The 25,050-nt window shown below is 32.7% G+C and overlaps 1 protein-coding gene across 1 annotated transcript in view; it reads right to left on the bottom strand.

Annotated features, from left to right (window-relative positions):
- Positions 1–24,466, bottom strand: part of LOC126746611 (rho GTPase-activating protein 100F) — a 358,577-nt gene extending 334,111 nt beyond the window's left edge. The window contains 1 exon segment of the mRNA XM_050454928.1: positions 23,940–24,466. The gene's annotated coding sequence lies outside the window, so the exon portion shown is untranslated.
- Between the last annotated feature and the right edge of the window lie 584 nt (positions 24,467–25,050).

The raw sequence follows: 25,050 nt of genomic DNA, 5'->3' as shown, positions 1-25,050 counted from the left end.
GCGCCATTTTTGCTTTCCTGATTGGTCTAATTTTTTTGGTACAATCCAAATAGGAGATGACCATGGTGAATCAGAATCTCTTATAATATTTTGATTCAAAAGATTTGAAATTTGAGTTTTGACTTCTGCACGATGAATTTCAGGGTATCTATAAGTTTTTGTAAAAATAGGGGTCTCATCAGATAATTTTATGTCATGTTTTGTAGCGTTAGTGAAAGATAAAGGGATGTCTTCACAATGAAATATATCTCTAAACTCAAAGCAGAGTTTATAAATTTGATTTTTTTCTTCGTTGTTACAATGTTCAAGATTTATATTTTTCAAATTTTCTTTTAATTTATTATCTGTGTCACGATTATATTTTTCTTGATATACAGGGTGATCAATAAAATTTAATTCAGCTAAATCAACAGGTTCAATATCAATATAATCAAGAAATTGTAAACTTACAGGATCGTTTTTTGAATTTAAAGCTGTTGCATAAGCATAGTTATTTTCTATTTTTACGAGACATTCAGGTATTTCTATATGATCAGTTTTTTGATATGGTAAAATACCGTATTGAGATTGGTAAGATGTTTTTACAGGGATTTTTATTTGTTGTATACATCTAGGTTCTATAATATGTGTATAATTTTCTATGCCTATTTTGAGCGTACTATTTTGAGTTCCATATGAAATTGGAATTTTTATATTAGGTAATTTTAACGTGCAAGAACCAAAATCTAAATTAGCATTTAATTGCGTAATAAGATCTAAACCTATTAATCCGTCAAACTTTTCTGAAAAATTAAAAAGATAAAATTTGTGTGTACCAGGGGTATTAAAAGTTGGAAATATGGGAATTGTTGCAACTTCATTATGAAATGATGTAGCATGTGCTGTTTGAACTTGAAAAATTTCTTCTTGTATTGATTTTGGGAAATAAGAATAAGCAATTTCAGGTTTTATAAAACTTCTTGTACTTCCTGTATCTAACAAAAAATTAGAATTAATTTCTGGGATATAAATATATGGTAATTGGGTGTTATAATTATTTAATATTATTACGTCATATTCGGTGGTTGGCTCGTCATAGGAAAATTTTGGGTTCCTAGATCATTGCAGGGATAATCATAATTTTGTTGATAATCATTATTTTGATTAACAGCATAATCTTGAGTGTAACTTTGATCAATTAGTTCAGGGTTTATTGAATGAAATTCAGGATAATTTTCGTCAAAATTAACTATACTAGAATAGTTTAAATCTAAATCATAATCATAATAATTAGAGTTTGAGGGTTGTTCTGCATCAATATGTGAAATTGATGGTTCAGGATTTTGTTGTAAAACTTCTTGGTTATAAAGTTGTTGGGAAACAATTTTACTTTTGTTGAAGTTATTTAAAACTGTATTTCCAGAACTTGTATCCATGGGTTCAGTTTTTCTATTGAAATTTGCTCTTGCTAATTGATGTGAATTTGAACCAAATTTTTGTTGATTAGTGTTATTAAATTGAAGGTTATTTGGTCTAGTAAATCTTTGTTGATTTTGAAAATTTTGTCTGTGTTGAAAAGATGGATTTTGTGGAATGTGTGGATAATTAGGATTTCTGTATGCTAAAGGTTGTATATTGTATGGATTATATGGTAAATGTTGATTATTATAATATGGTGGATAGGGTTGTGGCATGTAGGGTGTATGCATATTATTAGTTATATTATGATAAGTATTTGGTTTATGAGTCTTGTTTTGATTTTGTTGGTTATTTGTATATCTCTGAATATTAGGTGTATGGTGTTGTGCATTTTTAAAATAAATAAAATTTTCTTCTTCTCTTACAAATGCCATAGCTTGCTCTAAAGAATCTGGATTTTTCAATCTAGTTACCAATTGTAAATTATATGGAAGGCCATTTAAAAAGGTTTTTAATGCAAATTCATCATAGTGATTAATTTTAATTAATTTAGTATCAGCGTTATCTGAACTTGAGTTTAATTTTGAAAAAAGTAAACTTCGAGAATCTTGTATTCTCATGCCAAAATTTAAAGGATTTTCATTTTTGTTCGGTCTTAAATTTATCAAATCTTGGATTAAACAATCAATAGATCTTTGATCCGAGAAAGTTGTTAATAAAACATCTTTTATTAAAGACCATTTATTTAATTCGCCACGAGAAACAATTAATTCAGCGGCTCTGCCAGTAAATTTACTTAATATTGTATCAAAAAGACATGTATTTATAGATGCATTTGGATCGGTTTTATCTTGAAAAGCTTTAAGTAAATTTTCTACAGCGCTTATAAAACGATTTAATAATTTTGGGTTACCATCAAAACGGGGAATATTATCAGATTGATATTTTAAAAGTTGATAATCTGGTGGGGCCATTTCTTTTAAATTTAAGTTATCTAGAATCGAAATTAAAGAGTTTACGTTAATATCAGAATTCGACTCAATTTTTGCAAAGTTTAAATATTAAATACGTACGAAAAATAATCGATACTGTAAAAACAAAAATTAGATATACCAATACGTGAATCATAAAATAAAATATAGTATAAATAAAATGATTAAATGTGTAGAATAAAAATAAAATAATATATAATATATATATGATTAAAAAAATAATATGATAATACTATAAATAAAATATAAAAATATTTCTAAAAATATTTGTATATACCGCTATCAATATGCCATTGATAATTTGTTGCGTTGATATACGAATATTTCCAGGTAAAATATATGTACAAAATTTAATAAAAATGTTAAGACTTACAATAAGGTAAGAATTAATATCTTCATTGGATTTGATGACTTCTCTGTCTAGTCCAACTCTTTTTCTTGTCTGTAGCTGCTTTTTTTTTTTTTTTTTCTTCCGATTCTCTTTTTTCTGTCTCACGGGTCCAACAACAACGCGTCCAACGATTCTGGATTACTGGATAGATACCTTAGATCGGTACTCTCTGTCTATCTTGTTCTCCTAGTGATTGGTTGAACGAAAAGCCACCTTAGATCGGTACTTTCTTACTTTTCGTCTTCCAAAAATAGTCCAAAAGCTGTCTTAGATCGACACTATCTGGCTTCTGGTCTTCACCTAACCGTTGTAGCACTTTTTTGAGTAAATTCTTGAAAGAAACCGTTCTTTTACGTATTCCGCGTCGATAAGAACGTCTCAAAAATCCGAACGACTGCGCCAGTTACGTATGGGCCGAGGGAAACAAAGTTTTAAAAAACAAACTTTTATTTAAAATACCTCGTATAAGTAACAAATTTATTTAGGGAGGATTCGTATATGAGACAAAATTAAAGAAAATCAAAATCGGGGTTTTAACAAAATACAGAAAGTAAGTTGAGCTAAACAAAGAATACCTACTCAATGCATTTATCTTATATTTATAATCTTGCCTTATCTAATAGTAAAGGAGTGGTATTTAATGTAAACATCAGCTATTTTAGGGATGTAACTCGCGGACTATAAATTGGTCGCTGGCAACCGACATATGCTGCGTTCTCGATTTTGATTGCTGGATATCGATCAGACGCTAGCTTCACACACATCCTTTTTTTTATGAATGCAGCAATTCCCATAAAAAAAAAAGGGGATTTTACACAAATGTAATATACAGAATTTTTTCTACTATCGAAGAAAATATAAAAAAAACAAAAATACCAAATTACTTTACGTAAAAGAAAACGTCAAAAAAATTTTTGACATATGTCAAATAAACGTCAAATTAGTTTTTACGCACAGTGCATAATAAGTGAAACTTTATAAGCCCTGTGTGTAAAGTGAGTACTTTACGCACGGTAGTAGAAATAAGCGTTTCTAATTTATTATTTTCTTCTCATTACACTAAAAACTTTGACAATCCATAGAAATTTAAGATCTCTTAATAAAATTCTAGTAATTACAGTGATGTATTACAAGAATTGTATTAGTTATGTGGACTATTAGTTAAAAACAGAAATTTAAACAATTAACAATATTAAAGAGTAAAACATGGGTGGTTATCATAGGTATCAATTTTAAATGGAGAAATCATATAACAAAAAGTCCTCAATGATGTAGACAGTATTTTTCAGTAGAACCTTTTTATTGGTTCTATTGCTATAACCTGGTAGTTCCAAATTCGGACAACTTGTTGTAAAAGAGTAGACAGTGTTTTTAAACAAACGACTCCTCTGCAATCTCAGAAAGTCAATTCTGAGAACATGACCACCCTGCCTAGTGGTGTACTTATAATAATAATTGTTTGTAGAATACTGGGCAACATTCCTATAGGCAAAGAGAAAGAAGACACTCCAAAATATTCCTCGTCGGTACCGTGGGCTCTTCAAGATCCGCAAAACTTCTAGCATCTTCACGGTACCCCAACCCTGCAACAATCCGAAGAATGCCATGCATGGTAACTGGTTGGTAGATAACACAAAAGGCCTGGAGCAAAGCAGAAAAATGAAGAACCTTAACCAGGCTACGTAAAAGAATGTACAGTCAACATGTAGTCAATATGTTTATCAAACTGCAGCACAGAATCCAGGCACATCTCCTAAAACTTTGTCGCGTCCTGATTACTCTCTGGAATAGGTCTTAGTCCAAAATCATACGGACTGTGTTATTTTAGTTTAACGACAACCTATTAGTTGCAACTATTACTCATGAACCACTCCGCCAGTCTTCCTCTGCACTGACACTATCAATTTCTTAAAGTAAAGACCCAGTTTTACAGGGTAGTGTCATCAGCAAACAGCCATAGGTTAGGTGCAGAGGCATATTTAACGTCATTAATATAAATCAAAAGCAAATTAAGTCCCAATACTAACATTTGCGAAACTCCATCATCCACACCAACAATATCTGATATTTCATTGTTGTGTGCTGTCTGCGGCCCATGAGGTAGCATTGCATCAGATTTTAGCTAACTTCATTAACACCATAGAATTCGAGTTTATCCACCAGAATCTAGTGGGAAACACAGCCGAATGGGTTCGAGAGATCATAAAATACTGCAGCAGCCTAATGCTCCTTTTTAAAGGCACCAACCAGGTACTCCAACACATCCACCAGGGCGAGGGCTTGAGGCAACTAACGGCTGATCTTTTGGCTTGGAAGCTATGTTGAAGCTATACTAGTGTTGAAGAGATCACTTTTTCCAAAATACCTGTACAGTTGATTTTGCAATATGTGCCCATAGATCCTCACAAGAGTGTAAATTAATGGGCTTATAATTGCCCGGATCCGACAATGCACCTTTCTTAAAGATAGGGACAACCTTGCAAACCTTTAGTCAAGATAGAATGTGTCTTATCAAGAAACTTTTATTAATAAGTTTTGTTATAGGATAAACAAGCTGATTTTTTTAGATTTCTAATAATGGTTACATTAATACTGAATTAACTAAAGCTTCTTATTTAGCAGTTTATAGTTGTAATTTGTATTGTTTTTCAAATTGTTTCAGTTCTCTCCGTAGACCGTCAGTTGGGCTCGTGTTATAGAATTCGTGCAGAAAGCGTTGGTTCTCTCTAAAACTTTTATCCTTTTCATCAAACCAGTTGACACAAGCCAAATGTCCATTTGTATGCCTCTTAACAGCCGGAAATGCCAGTGCAATCTCTGTTTGCAATACCCTAATAAGCCCATCAGGTTAAGACTAGCTTCACACTCTCCCTAAAAGAGCTTTGTCATGCTAGTTCTTGTGATTGGTTAGCTTGGTTTATTTTTTAGATAACCTATAGCATTCCTCACCTGTATCCAGCTTACTTGTTAAAAGCACAAGATATTTGGTTGACCACCCTACTCTTAGTATCAAGACCTGAGTGTGGATAGCACAATAGTTGAACAAGAAAGGGTCGAAAACATTTGTTGTGTATTCTAATTCCCTACAAAAGTTTACGAAAAAATTATCTATACGGCTTATTGCATTTGTTTTAGAAAATACCTGTCACTCAAGAAAAAGCGCTTAGAATTACTACTTGGTGGTCATATGTTGTGATTATGTTGTACTTATCTTCATGGCTGCCAATTTACGATGGAATTTTACAGATAAGTCTATTATTTCCGCTTAATTTTTAAAAACAATGCTAGGATGACTTAAAATTATGAAACCTCCATATCTAGAGTTCTTTGCATAGAAACATAAAATGATGTAGTTTTTTATTTTCAATGCTGAAACCTCGTCAAGATTAAGATGATGTTCTGTGAAAGCCTGACTCAAACTGACGGCGGTGCAGATTGACAAAATGGTTTATTGTCACACATATAGGTATAGTACACATATAGTTCCAGATCCATAATTTAATCTCCAGCCTAAATGAACTGTAACATTCCTTCTTTGTCCCTATTTTTTGCATGTAAAATCCAAAACGTCAAAGTTTTGCAATGAAAGAAAGTTAAGGATATTTTCCCATTGCAAAGACCAATAGATTGCAAAACTCAATTCTCTTAGACCCCTTAATAGTGGTGAATACCAACAGCAAACAAATTTCTAAAATTCTAGCCAAAATGGCAACAAAAATAAAAACTCGAATAAAAAACTCAAAATTTGACAAAAATCAATAATCTGTCCCAGGCTCGGTCTAACAACTAAAAAGAAGTCTAGAACAAATACTAGACAAGCGTAAATAAAACACCACTGGAAACTGATACCTTTCAATTTCAGGAGGTGACAAAATACAAAACTTCTGAAGACAGTAACATCGATACGTGACCTTCACCAAGTACACAAATTAGGTTATACTTAGTTCCTAACTCTTCTAAAAAAGATAAAACATACACATACATTTATCACGTCCACAATTTTAATAGCAACAGTAACAGACAAAATAGAATATCCCAAGAAATTACACTAAATCAGAGCAACAGAAAGATGTAGAAAAAAAAAGTCAAGGTTGCGAAGAAAAGCTAACAATAATTAATATCATCATGAAGTAAGTTGAAAAAAAACAGAAATCTAGACACCATATACATATATTCACTGCAAAAAAGCCTTCGATTTAGTGTCACACATGCAATTTATAAAAAGTTCAAAAAATAAATTCTATTTAAGATTTTATATCGAAATATGGAACAAGAATATACCTACAAACTGATAATATATTAATATAGAAACATATATCATCCCTAATAAAAGAAATACATTTCAGAGAGACTCACTAAGTGCTCTATGTGAATCTACACGAGTTCTGTCTCTATGTGAATCTACTTTTACTACAACCTAACAGCATGACATACATTTCAACATCAAAAAATATCAATCCTTGAAATTAATCGTCTTTTTTACGTGAGTGACAGAACTACACGTAGATACAGGTAACACAAATACATATGAACATATTCTTACGATTATCCAAACAATAATAAAAGATTTATGTATGGAATTCAGCATACAAAAATATAAAATGCTTCATCCTGGAAAGTGGGAACATACGGATTAGATAATAATACTTAATAACGAGATAATAGAGGACATATGCCAGGAGGTTCTAACAAAATAGAAAACCAAATTGAAGGACAATTAAAAACAACTATAAGGAAAACACTATAATTAAAATCTATTTGAGAAATTTATAGAAAATCATTAATTATTTATATGAAAGGTTTAGTACTGCCACAGCACTGTTAAAGGTTTTAAAAGACATTCTTTCGGCTGCAACAGGGGTAAAACTTCGGGATTGGTTTTGTTGGACTTTAGCCCGGCTTTCATTTTCTTGAACCATGCATGATGTGTGAAAAACTTTTCTACTTTAAGTTTAAACTTAAAACTATCCAACTTGTTTGCAATTTTTTGGATGATAGATCACAGTCGGTTGCAGTTGATGGTCTTAAATCCAAGTAATTGGATGTGGATAGAGGGACCCCTCATGGATTACTTTTGGGTCCATTTTGAGCACTGATCTTGTGCCACCTTAACTATTGTAACTTTGTGTATGATCCTTGCTTAGAAGTATTTAGTAAACATAAACTTCAAAAAATGTAGAAATCTTGCATATATTTGATTTGCCACGGACGACATCATTTCAGTCATAAACTTTCCGAACTGAAATGATTAAATATTTCCAATCGAAAAAAGTTAATTTTGTTTACTTTCTTTATAAATTGATTAAAACTAAAAGCCTCCCATATCTGGTTAAAAATTATCGCAAAGAAATCTGGGTCACTCTCATGGATAACGATTCAATTTACTCTATAAAATACCTAAAATAAAAGAAACCAGAACTTAAAGCTCATTTTCCTAGACTACTATGTAAAACTTTTTTTCTTTATTATGTTACTTTTCTTTATAGCACATTTTGAGGTTTCTTCTTGGCAATGTGTGTCTGAGCCTAATATCTTGGTAGATGACAAGTTTACCCTACTTCTAAAGATTTTGGAGAATACCTGCGAACCAAAGGGTTTTCCGACAAGTAGTATGTTGTGAGATCGGTTCAACCTAACATTATTTCTTGGTTTACTGATGAGGTAAAACAGATGCGTGACCAGCTTAAGTTTCTGTAACTGGTGAGTAGACAATATGGGGATATTTATGATTAAAGTGTCTTTACTCAGTAAAGAAACAAATATAACAAGACAATAAAAGAGGCAAAAATTCGATTTAATGACCTACTCATTCAATCATCTAATAAGCCTGGCCGTACTATGTGGTAAGTCACTTACAGCAAATGACTTTATTAGCTTCTTTTTGGATGCAGGTCAGAATAATGTAGTAGGAATGCAAGTCTCGGATGTTGTACCAGTATCAATAATTACTAGGAGAGATGTTCTGTTCTTTGCCGAGGTTTCCTATATTAAAGTTTACGATGCTATTACCAGTCTTAAAAATTAAAATAGTAAAGATGCCTTTGGTTAAATGTTAAAGTATTAAAAGCAATTAAAAATTAAATTTATGTTCCGTTAATTAAATTGATGTACATAAAAGAATCATGTTTTCCAACTTGCTTAAAAGAGGCCCTTGTTATTTCTTCATTTAAAAGGGGAGATTGTGATAATCCTGAAAATTACCGGCTTATTGCCAATTGTGTCTAATATCTTAGAAAAATGTCTAGCCGAGCAGATTGTATTGAAACAACCTGTACATAATTGTCAATTTGATTTTCGTAAAGACGGGAGCACGCTTCTTGGTATCTTAAATCTGGTATCTGATATTCTTGGAGGCTTTTGAAAATTTTTAATGTGATACAGTTCTTTGTTCCAACCTAAGCAAAGATTTTGAATGGGTCGACCATGGAATCCTTCTCGGAAGCTTAGAGCCTACAATTTTCCTCCATCAAATATTCAACTTGTAAAAACCTATTTGAAGGACAGGTCTGTGAGGATCGCTGAGGTGGCATCAGGAAAAGGAGGTATAACAACGAGTGTACTTCAGAGATTAATTCTGGGCCCATTCTTATTATAAGTTAATGATCTACCACTTATTAGTGAAAATACCAAATTTACCCTGTTTGCTAATAATACCACAGTGTCCTTTCGGTTTGGCACTTTGTATGTTTCTCTGTGGGGAGTCCCTGGCGCTGCAGAGGAGAATAGAAGGCTGGTTTGGTAATAATCGTGTTCTAATGAATACGGTTAAGACCCTTAAGATCGTATTCTCAATAAGAGAGCTTGGGCACGTAGAGTCTGCTAATACCCTTAAATTTTCTTGGGGTCACTCTAGGCTAACGTTTACATCGGGGGTCATCATATCGATCGGCTGGTCGCTACGCCATCTAGGACAGTAATAAGAACTGCCTGCCTTATTGGTGTTTTTTACTGTAACATAACATATAGTATTCTGGCCTGTGGACATGCATCTGATGCCAAACGTATGCTATTCAGAGGAGGGTGATAAGGGTACTGGCAGGCCTCACTTACAGGGAGCAACATTTAAACGGCTTGGCATTATCAGTCTAACCTCAGTGTGCATTTTGGAAAATTTTCTTTAAATTAAACATAATGCTCAGTCATTTATGGCTCACCGAGACATGCATAGCTATAACACTCCAGATAAAACAGACTCGATACCTCTCTATTGCCGACTGAGGATGGTTTAGGATGGCATTTTTAAAGCATTGTTTTAAAGATTTTAACTGTGTTTTGTAGTGTATAACTATTTTATATTGTTTTGAATATAGTCGATTTTGATAACATAGCGTTAGTCGATTTTGAATTTATTTCTTTTGACGTAAGTATGTAAGATTTTGTTTATGATTATGACAGCTTGTTATATCTTACTAAATGCTCAGTTAAGTTAAGAACATAGCTGACCTTGCCTGAGTTTAAAATAGAGACATCTCTAAACAAAAGCGTCTATCATCGAACTCATCGAATAAGGAGGGAAAAATTTATGCAATACCTGATTAGACATAACAATATACTCCAAGAAAATACAATGAAAAAAATACACTAGAACAAGAGGTAAGATTCTTACAGAAAAAACAAAAATATCAAAAAGTCCAAATAGGACGATGTTCTGAATAATTACCAACTTTAACGTGATGTTGGTGGCCACACTTGTCAATATGGTTGCCTATCTTTTGACAGATTGTCACCAAAATGTCAGTAATTTTGAATGCACAATCCGTTAAGTGACTCTAAAATCGAGTATCCGTATTTTGAAAGATAGTACGACTACGCTAGGACTCAGTCATTTCAGTTTAAAGATGGGCAAAAATAGTGAAGTTAAAGTGAGAACGATAGCAGAGGTTATGAATATGTCGAAAAAACATGTTTGTCACATATTAAATCAAGAGTGCTGCGTTTGCTCACGTTAGACCAAAATCGTTTTCGAATCAAACTTTTTAGTGTTTTAGTGTGCGAAAAAGTGATAACGAATGAGATAGTCATCGAGTTATATTAATGGATTAACTTAAAACCGAAAAACCCATTACACGAGGAGCTTGGACCAGCTGCAGGCAGGAATTGTGGAAAGACTGTCACACTTACAGAAAATCTTTTTTATCAAGAAAATGCGTCGTGTCACACTTTAGCGGTATCATCCAGCGTAAATTCATGAACTGCATGAGCGGTTTGAACTACATAGCCATCCTCGTTACAAGATGTAGACCCAAGTAGCTCCTTTTTATTCCTTATGCTAAAAATTGCACTCGAAGATGCGAAATGAGAAGACCATGACTTTCGGAAACAATTATTTTTGTACAGAGAAAGACGCCGAGTTTTATTTGAAAGTGATAAAAAAAGTAGTCAAATGAAGTAGCGATCAGAGTTTCTGGATACGACGGTCATTATTTACCACGTTTACTGCAAATATTTAACTAACAATTGTACACACCATGTGAGCGTCTTGACTCTTGTAATGGCCTATTAAGCTAGGATGCTTGACATGTCTACAAATAATAATGTATTTATCTAGTACAGCATTACACATATAAAAATTATTATATTTTTTCCATTGCCAAAAGAACTCATGTAGAATAATACATATTGTACTAGGAAGGGGATCTCCAAATATAAGCAGTTTTAATTTAGCAGCATTTAAAAAAACTTTATGGGTTTTACAATAAACTAGCTATAGTAAGAAGGTGTAAATTTATTTCATTTAAAGATCGACGACCCCCTTGCGTTAACATGAATAACAAATTTATGCGCCGTCAACATATGAGTAAGGCTGATTAGCTAACGGAGCTGAAACGCGAAGTTTAAGGAGCCACTTTGTGCAATAATCGAAGGGAAGTTTCTCTCAATATGTGAAAGGCACGAGATTAACTCGTTTTTGGCACCTTTTTATTTAAAAAAAAATAATTAAAATTTAGCAATAACAAACATAACTAAAATCTAGCAATAAGATAAGATGAAAGAACGTTTTCACTTTAAAAACAATTCATTAATTTGTTTTTTAATTATTCTTTGGATAATTTTAGATATTGTTGGTAGTATACTAAAAGAATAATAGTGAAATAAGTTGCAATTACCTTTTCTGTCACGAAGATGTATATGTATAATAATATGTATATTTTTATATGGTTTATATTCACAGTTTTAGGAACATCATTGATCCCTAGAAGGCTTCCAGAAGCCATAAGGCATTCAATTTCAAATGGTAACTCCTAAATATTACCACCATAAGAGCAACCCATAAATTTGTATGAAACTGTCAGATTTCCAGGTCTTTTCCACATCACTAAGTAAAAAAAAACTAGTAAAAGTCAAATGGTCAAAAATTTGTTATTACAGTCGATCTCAGTTGCTGCCATGGTCAAGTAATGTATAAGTGGAGTGGCGAGTCGTAGTCACGATCAAAGTGAGAAGTTGCTCACGAATTACCACTATTCCCTTTAAACCCTAATATCGGTCTTTCTCCAAAATTTTGATGACTAATTAATCGTCTAAGCGGTCGGGTTGAATTGTTGTCGGATAAAGTGTCTGAATCGTGTCGCGAGTCGTAGTTGCGGTGCTAGTGAGAAGTTGCGCACGGAATTTTTCGTATTTTCCCTAATACCCAAGACGGGTTTCTCTCTTTACACCTTTAGTGACCAAGTTTAAATCCATAATTCCTAATAATCCAAAAACAGGTCTCTAGCTTTACGCTCTTAGTAACCTAGTGAAGGTACGTAAAGGCCTTTATACTTGAAATTCAGTTAAAACCTAATTTTATGAGTATAAGTGTCTCTACCTATGAGTTCGATTGTCGTGTGATGATAGCTATAGCTTAAAGTACTTAATCTATTATTATAGTATTGTGAAAGTATTGTTTCTAGTTAATAAGCTAAGTTAAGAAGTAAAAGAGGTTACCTGCTCCGAAGCAAAAGTGAGTGTAAATAAGGTTAAATTAAGTATACATAAAGACAGCTAAGCATTCCCATAGTTTACACCTGCCATAAACAACTGTTCCATTTTCCTATATTTGGAGCTAATAAATAGGCTTATTTTTTAATGTACAAGTTTCTTGTATTTATTACGTTAACTGGTTCACCACCGTATAAGCTGTGGTTCTTCGATAAAAAATAAATAAATACAGTCTACTACTATTTTCTAGTGGCACAACTAAACAATTGTGCAAAAAATAACCCTCTAACTTGAGACATCGCAATATCTCAAAAACTAAACATGTATCCAGAAAATGTTTCATGTGAAGTTTGAATGGTTTCCAGGGCGCCATAAAATGACGTCATTGGTTTGACCTTGAGTGGACGTCTTCAAGGTCAAATGAAGGTCAACTTCACTTTTTTGCATAGAAATCTCTATTTTTTTTTAATAGTATCTGATTTATCGTTAAAAAATAAGCAACTTTCATCTGACACTTTTTTACGTGCGACCTTTCTTTTTTAAGATATTAATTCTTGATTCTTTTACGATTTTTTTCCTTGACAGTGACATTAGAAACAGGAAAAGCTTTGGTTCGGCAATTCTTCAATATTGTTGTGACAAGACATTGTTGATCATTGATCAATGCAAGTTGTTATGATGCGAAAATTTCCTATAGTGAACAGATCTCACGTGTTTATCCCAGGTATTTCAGGCGATTGTAAACAAATACTGATGAATAAAGTAAATGAGAGATTAATTTGGTTCACAGTATTCGTTCAGTTATCAAGTATTTGACTATTTTGTTAAGTGACTATGGAATGTCTAACAATAAATGAAAAAGTTGAAATGGTCCTTATCTATGGGAATCTGAACGGAATATTAAGAGAGCCATTGAACTGTATACCATGCGACATCCTCAACGGCGACTTTCATCGCGAGCATCATTTTATCGTGTAGTGAACCACTTTATAGAAGATGGAAGTGTGAGAACGATTAATCGATCACGAAGTATTACCAGTCAAAATAATGAAATTGCCGTCTTAGCTGCCCATAATCCTGGAGTCAGCTCACGATAAATTTCTTCTGCTTCTGAAATCTCCAAAACAAGTGTCCTGAGAATTTTGAAACACCACAAGTTTTATCCGTATCTTTTGTCGTTACATCAAGAGCTTCACTGGTATGATTTCCAAAATCGAGTGTTGTTTTGTGAATGGGCCCAAAATCAGTTGCATGAAAATAACAATTTCTTTCTGCGCATCTTATTTACCGATGAAGCTTCATTTACTAACTATGGTGTAGTTAATCGTCATAACATGCATTATTGGGCAGTTGAAAATTCCAGGTGGTTTCGAGCGATAGAACATCAGCGGCCATGGTCTGTGAATGTCTGGTGTGGCATCATTAATGTCATCAATGATAAAGTCATTATATATTTATTGATGGTGTCCTTACAGGCCAAAAATACCGTAATTTTTTGCTGGAGATTCCACCAGTATTTTTGGAAGATGTGTGTTTTAAAGTGAGACTAAATATGTGGTACCAGCATGATGGTTGTCCTGCACGCGCGCCAAGTGTTGGATCGTGACTTCAATGGACGTTGGACAGGTTGCGGTGGAGCAGTCTGCAGATTTGACGCCCTTAGATTTTTTTCTATGTGGTTATTTGAAGGAAACCTATCCACCAACGGCTCCTGAAAATATGAAGCTGCGAATCACGGAGGTTTGCGGGCAGATAATTCCACAGATGCTGCACTCTGTCCATCGATCGTTTAGAAAGCGAGTCGAAAAATGTATAGAAGTGGAACGTCAACACTTTGAACATTTATTGAAATAATTTTCTGACATTTTTTGTTTCAATTTCTTTTATATGAACTTTGTACGTTTATTTTCAAGTTTTCGATTCTGTTGATAATAAAATTCTATCATAAGATACTTTTGCTCCTTTTGATAGATCATTAGATACTACCTACAAGGGCAAATGTCATTGTCAAGGAAAAAATTCGTAAAAGAATCAAGAATTAATATCTTGAAAAGGAGAGCTCGCATGTAAAAAAATGTCAAATGAAAGTTATTTATATTTTAACGGTAAATCAGATACTATTAAAAAAATAGAGGTTTCTATGCAAAAAAGTGAAGTTGACCTTCATTTGACCTTGAAGACGTCCACTCAAGGTCAAACCAATGACGTCATTTTATGGCCCCCTGGAAACCATTCAAACTTCACATGCAACATTTTCTAGATACATGTTTAGTTTTCGAGATATTGCGATGTTTCAAGTTAAATGGACCACCCTGTATAATCTTTATCTACGGGTTGAAAAAAAAAAACAAAAAAAATTTCCTTTTATTTGCTGGCGTTTTAGATACCAAATCTAAAATAATCTTTGCCTTTTTTCAAGCAGCTACTCCTCTGTCTGCTGTCATAACTTCTGGCATTTCCAATTTTGCCCTTTTTGTCAAATATTTTTTGCAGAGATAAATTCCCCGCAGGGCTCATTTTTATATGTAAAATCCGTACTTCCTTGCACAGACAATCTCATTAAAAAGGGGTATTGATTCGTCAGTACATTTCGATTTTCGAGATTGAATAACGTTTTCAAATGTATAAAAATCTGATGGCTCGAAAACATTTATATCGGCTCGAGTGAATGCCTTCTGACAACCAGCTTTATAATCATCAAAGTCAAAAATATTGTGTGATTTTCTTAGAATTTGCTCAAGCTTTTGCTTAAAAAACTTGTGATTCAGCATATTTGGCATTATAGTCTTAATGCATTAATTTTTTTTGTTCAGTCAGGGTACAAGTATTTTCTATTAGGTGCATGTTTCCTTGCATAATGCGATGGTAACGGTTTAAATGAATATATATGTGCTTTGATAAGATTTCGGTCTTTTTTATTTACGTTGGATGCTTGCCACGTAGGTCTTCTTTTGGAATCAATCATTTATTGCCATTAGAATCGATTAAGGATTTTCGTAGGATTGTTTTGGCAAACTTGTACATTTGTTATTGTCTCGTCATCGTTTTTTAATGGCAATAAATACTTTATAATCTTTTCTCTTCTTCCAATACCAAGCTTTCTTTTACACAATTCCTCAATAACTTTGGAAGATAGCCAAATTCTTTGCTTACATCTATCCATTCTCCAATATTCACTGTTTATATGAAGTCTATGTGCGGCATCAATTTTATTAAAACATTTCATCTTACATGCACAAGTTTCTTTTACCGAATGTTTTGTTTGATTGTTCTTCATTTGACTTTCTAAGCTCCTATTTCCTTTTTTTTAATTATCGTGTTTTCAGGTGTAGTATGTTCAGGACTTTTAACTGAACATACTAATTGGGAAGTTCTGTTTTCCTTATCTAATTCTTCCTCAGTCGCAATGACATGATCTCCAAGATTCACTAGAATATCTAGTGAACCATTTTGTTTCTCTCGCAAGTCAGTTTAACGTGTTTCTTTTTCCTCATCACTCTCTAACTCATCCGTGTTATTAAGATCAAAGTCATCATTTAAAAAAACATACTCTGAGGGAAAAGGGTTTTTCCAAATTAAATTCTAAAAAAAAGGTTATTTCAAAATTTTGCAAAAAATAACAAATATTAGACGAAAAAAAGACATTGTTAGTATTGTAATTCAGAAAGTAAGTTTAAAAGAAGTAAATATAAGAACATCTATTACGCAATTAATTTTTTTAAATGAATGATAAATGATGAAAGTTCATACACATAATATAGGTATTTTTGTATAAAACAATATATATATACAATATATATATATTTTTTAACCGATATGATAAAAGATTTAAATAGTATTTTGTGAAAGGACACATATTGATTTTAACACGGGAAAAGAAATATTTTATTTCATTAAAGAATCATAGAGTTACAAGGTGTTTAACAAATAATGGTCATATGTATGCAATTCATGGTAAATTTAAAAATTAAACAATCCATATTAAAAAAAATATGGATTGCATTATATATATATATATATATATATACTATATATTCAAATTTAGGTCTATCAAGTAAACAAAAAAAAAGAACCTAAGGGACGCCTTTCTGCGTATTAAACAAAACAATAATATTCTACTAATTTAGGCTTAAATCAAAAGTCAAATGTTACAGTATCCTACCCTTACTTTATTTTTTAAAAAGTGGCCTTTGAAAAGGAAATAAAAATGAGAAAACAATAGTCATCTTAATCTGACTCTGAAGAATTTTCATCTTCATCTTGCAACTGTAACTCGAATTTTTCAAAATTAATAAAAGTATTAGATTTATTGTTGTGATCACCAAATACCAAATATTCGCTTATATTTTCTGTATCTTTTTGTTTTAAGAGAGGTTGTCTTAATGTCGCTAAGTAAGGATCTGAAGTTAGTAACAGTGATGTCAGTAAGTCTTTGTTGCAATTGGCTCTTGACGATTTTCTTGTATGATTTAGTCGATGCTTTCTTGTCTCTTTGTGTCTTGCCTCCAAAACGTCTTCCGACAATTTTCCCATAGAAATATCAAAATTTTTTATGAATTCAACCCCGTGACTAGCAATTTGTGAATTGTACAAGGCACAAGTTCCAACTATAAAGATGTACATATGAATTAAATGTTTATTTTAGAAAGAGGTTCAAATTTTTCAGCATTAATATTATGCCCAGAGTTTATGATTCAAATGATTAGGTAAATTGTTTTTATTAAATTAACATTAATTCCGGTAATAGACGAAGAAGTTTCTGCATTTTAAAAAAAATTCTGCTCGTATTTCCGTCATTTGTGGATCCGTACCCAGGTTTTGGCTTATTCACTGTCAAGTTGCTGTTTAAATTCCAACTGTATATATTTTTTCTTTTCTTGGAATATGGTTTTATGTTCTGGAGATCTGACTTGCCAATTTTTAAATGGTAGGGGAGACCAGGGTTGGTTGTTACAGGGGCTGATTGTTACACTTAGTTTAAATCGCGCGCCAACATCGATGCAGCGCCATCACATCAATTGTCAATTCGTTGTGCGCCGGTAAACCGACCAGTGTAGTTCTGCTGTTCCATTGCTCATATTTATTCAGATAAATAATGCAGTGTATGTGTTTTCTAACCTTAAAAGCAATTATTGGTTTACCGCGAATTTATTTTATCATTTTTCCTGTGTAAGTGGAACATATTTGCTATATCGTAAGGAAATACATCTAAATGTAAGTAATATTAATGTCCGGTCATTTCTTCTGAATAACAATAAGGTTAGGTTTGAGATGCTTCGTTTGCTAAAATATACGAACGGGGTTGGTTGTTACATCGTCAACAGGGTAATTTGTTATATTGTAACAACCAACCCCGAATTTGTTTCAACTACAATTCTTTGACGTTTTTATCTTGTTTGATAGGCGATAATATGAGAAACTTCAAAAGAAAAACCGAAAGGGGACGTATACCACTAGACACCTTTCGTATTGCTGCAAAAGAAGTATTGGAAAATAAAAGATCTCTTAGGACGGTTCAACGCACGGGCTGAACAGTATGGTGTAAATCATGACCCTGCAGAGATATTGCAAAAAAATTAAAAATAAAGGTAAGTTTACTTTTACAGTTTGTTTAAACACCATCAGGATGAGATTTTTTTTTATTTATAGAGCTAAATGATCCGGATCCTACGGTTGGCTATACAAGGAACCGTCAAATTTTATCTGATGCGATGGAAGCTGAGCTAGAGAAGTACTTAAATGTGTTTTGGTCTATCAACCAAAGAAGTTCGAAGATTGGGATTTAAATTGGCTATTAAGAACAACGTTGAAGTTCGTCAAACTTGGCATGAAAACTCAATGGCCTCAGGAGACTGGTTATCTGGATTTCTTAAGCGTCATCCAAAGCTATCTTTGCGGACTCCCGAAGCAACCAGTCTGAGCAGAGCAACGAGCTTCAATCGGGAAAATGTATACATATTTTTTGATCTGTTAGAGGAAGTCATGGATAGGTACAAGTTTAAATGCCAAGATATTTACAACGTAGATGAGACGGGGATTACTACGGTCCAAAAACCAGACAGAATAATAGCGAATAAGGGTGTAAAACAAGTGAGGAGTGTGACTTCTGCCGAAAGAGGTGCTTTAGTTACAAAAGCCCTGGCTGTAAGTGCTAGTGGAAATACAGTTACTCCAATATTTGTTTTCCCTAGAAAAAAATTATAAAAGTTATTTTGTTGCAAATGGCCCAAGCGGATGTATTGGAACTGCAAGCAAATCAGGCTGGATGATCCAAGAGGACTTCGTCAAATTTCTTGAACATTTCATAAAGCATACAAGGTGTTCAAAAGAACGACCAGTTTTGTTAATCCTAGACAATCACGACTCACATCTTTCAATTAGAGGAATAGACATTTGTAGGCAAAATGGTGTTATAATTTTATCTCTACCTCCACACTGTTCCCATAAACTTCAGCCCTTAGACAGGTCCGTCTATGGCCCACTGAAGAAATATGTTAATAGTTTGTGCGACTCCTGGTTAAGAAACAATCCCGGCAAAACCATGTCAATCTACGACATACCTGGTATTGTGCGTGATGCTCTACCATTAGCAGCGACCCCAAAGAATATTCAGTCAGGTTTTCGAGTTGCAGGAAAATATCCATTGAATAGGCACATCTTTAATGATGATGAATTCCTCTCTAGTTCTGTAACTGATCGCCCTGATCCTGTCATTATCCAAGAAAATGATAATAATCCTCCCGGAAATTAAGAAACTGTTGTAGAGAAGCCAATAAATAATATTGAAACCTCCAGAGATGGCTTAAAAACGCCTGACCCTAAGGAATTTGAAGTTGTTGCTGTTTCAAAATCCCCTACTACTGCAAATATCCCGCCGTCTTTTGCCCCTAATTCCAAACTTAACATCCTCCAAATACCAACTAGAGTTGAGTCGCCGAAGCCTGGTTCTTCACATGATATATCGCCGGGGCCTGATTGTCCACAGGATACCAATACGCTCTATTTCAGCCCTTCAGATATACGTTAATTTCCAAAAGCTGGAATTCGTAAAACTAAATTCAGAGGTCGTAAACGGCGCAAAGCCGCTATCCTAACCGATACTCCAAACAAAACAGAACTTGAATTGGAATAAGAAAAACAAAATGCCAGAAAGAAGAAACAAGAGTTAAAAATTATCAGAGTTAAGAAGAATCTTACAGGAAACACAAAAGGAAAACAAATAAAAAAGTGTAAAAAACCTGCTGAAGGCGAATCGAGTGATGATGAAGATGACCCCTTTTGCTTGGTTTGCTTTAGACTTTATTTAAAATCAAAGCCGGCTGAAGAATGGATCAGATGTACCAAATTTTAATGTCACCAATGGGCTCATAGTCTCTGTGTAGATGCCGATTGCTTTGTATGTATCAACCTGTGACTCAGATGACGATGCTTAATGGTGTAACAACCAACCCGAAGGATATAACAACCAACCCCGTTGGTTGTTATATTTGTCAACTTCATTACTTGTTATAACCATTGACAGTTTATGTTGTGTTTGATATATATTTATTTTGCATTATTTGTTAGTTACAGAAAAGTATAAGCTAAATAAAACTATTATAAGATGTTCATAAAGTTTCAATAAAATAAAATTACAAGTATTTTTCTTCAAATTGTAACAACCAACCCCGGTCTCCCCTAATCTATATGATATGTATAATAAATACTCACTACGTCCGAATCCACAAATAAAGGGAAGATAAGCCAAATCAAAAATGTTCATGTTTAACAGATCTTTCATAAACTTTAGGGAGATTCATTTCTTTGGGTAGAGCATCGCAAATAAAACATTTTTGGGTGCTATTTGAACTTGACAAAACATTTATTGAGCTTCCATCAAGCATAGAAAAAATTAGTTTAAAATTAATATTAAAAATCTTTTTCCTAAAGTTAACGAAATACGCTGCTAGGTTTTCAATTTAAATTTTTAGTTTTTCTGCTTCGTCTTTTACCAACGTACTATTTTCTTTCATAAATAAAATTTTATGGGTCTACAAAAAAGGTTGAGGATGAACGGGGATTGGACCATAACTTATTATTAGAATTATCATCAGATAACTCTAACGGAGACATAGCAATTAAAAATATATACTCATCAGACGAATTATCGTCTTCAAATTTCTGCTTGTAAGTACTGTGTCCTGAACTACCGTCAAAACCGTATTTATAAGTTAAAGTTAAAAAAGTTGTTATCTGGAAGTGTTAAAAGGTTTAAAGTTTTTAATAGCCCATCACAGGTATTATTTAGTAAATTCTGAAGCTTTACTTCGGCTGTATATTCGGAGGATATAATTTCTTTTGGAAGTAATTCTTTTTTTTTTTTTTTTGGCGAATTTTGTACAAACTGGGAAAGCAATTTTCATGTATAGAATTAACCTCACACCGCAAAATTATATACTTTCTTTCCGACAAATCCAAATCGAAATATAAAGCTAAAGCCTCTTCAGTACTGATTGTTCTCTCCGCTTTAATCTCTTTTCTTACATCAGAAATTCTCGCGGATTCCTCGGCTGCTAAACATAACTCCTCCTAACTGTGAGAAGTTACTAATTCTTCGACCCGCCTTATTTTGGTTTTTCGAGAACATTCTTCAAAGGGACGACCGTAACTCGATTGAGGTAATACTCGAGATATTTCTTGACGTTGAAAATCCAGCAAAACATCCCACAAATAGATGTCACTAGTGCTGCTTTTTTTTTTAAATACATCTTTTTTCCTTTGATATGCTTGCTAATATCTATTCATTGTTAGGCAAAAAAATTTGACAGCATTTTTACAGGGCTCAAGAAAATCTGTAGAGGGTTCTGCCTTGCCAAAAACTCTACTATTATTTCATGAATTTTAAGTTCCACCTGGCCTTTTTTAAATAGTTGCCAGACTTTAAATAAAGTATAATTTTTCAGAGGTACTCCGGACACTAAAATATTTAAAAAAAATCTTAGCGCAGATCTGCGCAAAAATAGCATAACTTCAAAAAGCGTAAATCAATGTATCTTTTGCTGTTAAATTTAAAAACACGGTTTTTGACGTTTTTGAGAAAATGCCTTTTAAATTTGATATCTTAAAAAAACTATATAAACAAAAATATAGATCAACAAAAAGATAGAGCATCAATTTAAAGTATTTTTAACTAAGAATTTTAATAAATATTTGAAACTCTGGTGGTGACGGGGATGCATTTTTTTATCACATTGGTATGCATTCTTGATAAAAAGACAGTTTATAATTTTTGTTTTTATGTGTATTATGTTTTTCATTCTTGTCCACGTATCGACGCACTGTGCAGCGGCTCCAAATTTTAAGTATTTGAATCAACGCACTTGGACTTCCTAAAAACACCATAATAAATTTCAAAATTGAAAAAAATCATGATTTTTTAATAAAAAAGAACAACTTTAAAATTTTATAGCGGTAAATCACGTAGATGAGCCTTATAATTAAAATTTACGTTTATTAATAATATTTTTAATGTTTTAATACAACTTGACCTAACTTTCTAACCCAGCCTCAAAAAAAATATTTTTAATTAATATGAAGAAGTTACCGTAAATTTCTGTTTCCTAGCATTTTCTAATTCTCATTATTGTTCTAGATGACATTATTACATAGAAACTACCCTTATTAACTACTAAAATAACTCGATTTTCACCTTAAAATACACCAACCGTTAGCAATTTAGCTATCGCTATAAACCTGCTGAAATACCACAGCAATAAGAATCGTTCGTGTCAATTATTATAGTAAAAATATGCACCGTCAAAATGTATATGCAGGTATAATAATATGTGCTTTTACTATTGAAGGATAGTAAATTAAAATATTCCTTAACCATGGATTAATCCACTATCCCATCTATATTGTTTTTGCCATGTCATTTTTGTATAGACTCTTGCAAATAAAAAATACAAAATATTGTTATACTATTTTACTGCTGGAGGATATGCTGGTTATACAGTTTGCCCTTAGTTTATTTCTAAGTATATGCATTTTTATACGGTTTTTGCAAAGACTTTATCTTGGAAATTATTTGTCTTAGAACCATAATAAAAATTGCATTAGAAAGAACAAGACAGAAAATACTGAAGAATACGCGGGAAATAAAAAAATGCAATTTTTTCACATATACTGTTTTAACTTAGTAGGCAAGAATTGTATTGACAAACATTTTGGAAATTTGTATGAGTTTTGCAATGATTTGAGGCGTGGCTTCTTTTCTAAAAAAACGTGAATCTCTAAGAAACATTGTGAATTTTATAGTCTTTTTGCTACTCACCTAATTTAAAGGGGTAACTTAATTATAATAATTTTTTTATTAATGGTATTAATTATATATAAGATGTAATAGAAAATAAAATAAATGTAAAATAAAATATAAATTAAAATTTATATATTGTATATTATTTATCTCGTAATGGTTTATTTGCAAGCCAATTTGTGTAGATATTAAGTAATAATATAAAATACATTTTAGTCTTATGCTTATTTTGACTTAAATTTTATTTGTTAATATTAATTTTTATCAATATTTATGTTGTAAATTTTCAGTTTTTCATGTTTAAAATTAAATTTCATCCTTAAATAAAAATGCGAGCGAAACTTATCTGGGCGACTGTAACATTTGGGTAATCGTTGCTAATTTCCATTAGGCATGTAGAATACGAATAGATTTTTAAAATTTTAGCAGGAATTGAAGAGAGTGAACCAAAATAAATTGTTTGTTTATAGAACTAAAGCTATAGGACGTTTTAAAATTTATTTTTAATAAATTACTCTAAAAAACGCAACTATAAAGTTGCGTTTTTTATTTCTTTATTTGATAAATTCTGTTATATCTGTATATAAAATTATCCCCCTTAATTGACCCAAATAGCCTATCCTGACCAAATTTTTTTTTTGCAATTTCCTGTATAATTAATATATGTGACGTGGTCACTAGGTACAGCTATAGCAGGTCTTAGAACTGCTTAATAACGTAATGATTGTTTATGAAAATAATATCTAAGAATAACATTTTATTGTAATACTTAAAAATCAGAATCATCCTTAGTATTTTATATCAGTCTACTAAATATGAATAATATAATAATCAATAATGTGTCAATTTAAATATTATCTCAATATATAAAGACTTATCTTCTCTATCCAAAAAAAACGCCCACTTAACCCTTAAAATTCAAATAAATAAAAATCGTACTTACCCGATTAAAATCATAATCATCTATCCTTTGTTATTTTTCTTAAAAACTTCCTGTGCTTAGTGATCATTAGGATTAGTTGCATTTTCTTTCAGCGAGATAACGAAATTTTCACGAGTAACGGGATAAAACGTTGTAGCTCGAGTTACGATGCCACCACTGTGCCGCTATTTAATCAATACTCAGCCGACAGCGGCCCCTTTTCATGTCCTAAATACCCGAAAATCTCACGGTTCCAGCCCTTCACTTGCTAAACTGTTATGGAATTAAGTGGATTCCTTCGATAAATTAAAAAGGGAAATGTCTCCTGCTCGTAAATTATTGTCAACGCGCCCAATGCCCGCGCTCGTGTACTCGTAGTAGTTGTAGTAATAGTAACAACCCCGCGATTACTGAATGAAAAAAACGTTTTCGATATGCGTTTTTACGGGAAAATCGTTTATCTCTTATAACAACCGGTGCAGGGGGGCTAATATTACACGAGGATCCGATTATCGGCAATTAAATGCGATTTACTAGTGAGGAATTTGTTTAAGATGACCCGATTTGAATTTGGATCGGCCCCTGACACCCCGATCGGTTTTCCCGGCGTTGTCAGATCGCTAGTTGGGAAAATCCTTAAAAGTGGAAGCGCGGCGTCGCACACTGGTTTGATATTAGGGATCTGCAAGGCCAAACACCGTGTGAAAAATAAAGGTCTTTAGAAATACTTCTGGATTCGTATAGGCTTAGATTGCTACTCGTAGTCGCAGTTGCTAAGCGACCGTTCGCTGATCATTATGCAACATATTTTCTACCAACTATATATTATAACTTCTATCCCTTGCACAGATTTTGAAGCCACCTCCTGTAATTGATTCGTTCCTTATCTGTCTCATTTGGTCTATAATTAAAAACCATAATAGAGGAGAATAGGGTGATGGGGGCCTACTTAGGGAAAATCCTGCTAAAAACTACATTTTTTAATATTGTTATAATTTTTATTTAAGAGTTTTTATACTGATATTTGTTATCGTCGGCACAACGATAAGAACCAGGCGTGAAACTGGTATTTTTATCAGGGGTATTTACGAGGGGTGAGCCGGGTACTCGAATGCAAAGGCGGACACTTGTT

Source organism: Anthonomus grandis, chromosome 17, assembly GCF_022605725.1.
Source record: "Anthonomus grandis grandis chromosome 17, icAntGran1.3, whole genome shotgun sequence".
Lineage (NCBI taxonomy): Eukaryota > Metazoa > Arthropoda > Insecta > Coleoptera > Curculionidae > Anthonomus > Anthonomus grandis.
Note: the sequence above shows the minus strand (reverse complement) of the source record. Positions and strands in the feature narration are given on the sequence as shown.